The sequence below is a fragment of the Pundamilia nyererei genome, unplaced genomic scaffold (genome assembly GCF_000239375.1).
Source record: "Pundamilia nyererei isolate P.nyererei 1_Seehausen unplaced genomic scaffold, PunNye1.0 scaffold00134, whole genome shotgun sequence".
In the NCBI taxonomy this organism is placed as follows: Eukaryota; Metazoa; Chordata; class Actinopteri; order Cichliformes; family Cichlidae; genus Pundamilia; species Pundamilia nyererei.
The window spans coordinates 1,204,589-1,205,560 of record NW_005187535.1 but is presented as its reverse complement, the minus strand read 5'-3'; positions in this window follow the sequence as shown (position 1 = coordinate 1,205,560).

Here is a 972-nt window from a genome sequence, read left to right as displayed (position 1 = left end):
GCAACATCAATGCATCATCTGGTATAAAAAATTAACAAACTTTTATTTGCGTAGCTTCAAAATACTAATTTAACAGCCGTTTCAAACACCACAGTTGTTGTCACTGGCTGATTAATTCAATAATGTGGAACTACATAACTAACTATTCTCAGGAAGTCAAAGTCGAGTAAGGATGAGGGTAGTTTTGAAATCAGAGGAATGACTGATTGCTGGTTCGTCTTTACCTCTTTACAGGACAGTACTATGACCTGGTGTTCAGGTCCTGTCAAAAACAAGATGCCTGCAATGACAAGAATGCCTCTCCATCCAAGGAGGATCAAGAAACAGATGGTGGAACTAAGAGCGGCAATCAGCATCAAGATACATCAGAGCCTCAGAAGGACTCAGGCAATCTCATCTACACGACTGTTACCTTCACAAATCAAACAGAGTCCAGCATGGCTGTACCCGACTGTGTAGCGTCTATAAAATCATCCTCTAAGCCAAAATCAACAGAAGAATCCACAATCTATAGCAACATCTCAACTCAATGCTGAAGTTAGACAAAGTATTTCTACTGGAACATTTCACTTCTTGATTATAACATGTATTTATTTTCTTCTTGTGATTTAAATATTTTAAAAATCCAGCTTCAAGTTATTATTTAACTTCATATCAGGCATAATGTGTAATGTGAAAATTATATACATAGCAAACAATACATAGATTTTTTTCAGACTGTTTTTCTATTGTATGTGTTTTGTATACATTCTTATTTATATGAGACTGAAACTGAGAAAGTGATATGAGCAAAGAAAGAGGTTGTGGGTTCATTCGCATGTGTCTAACGTAGCTTTGTTTTGATTAAGGTCCCTAGAATAGGATCAAAGCCCTAATTTGAATTTTGACTTGGTGACCTGAAACCTGATGGATTGAAACCAAAGTTTAAAAAAAGACCATTCAGACTCAGACCATTTACCATTTGACTGTGCA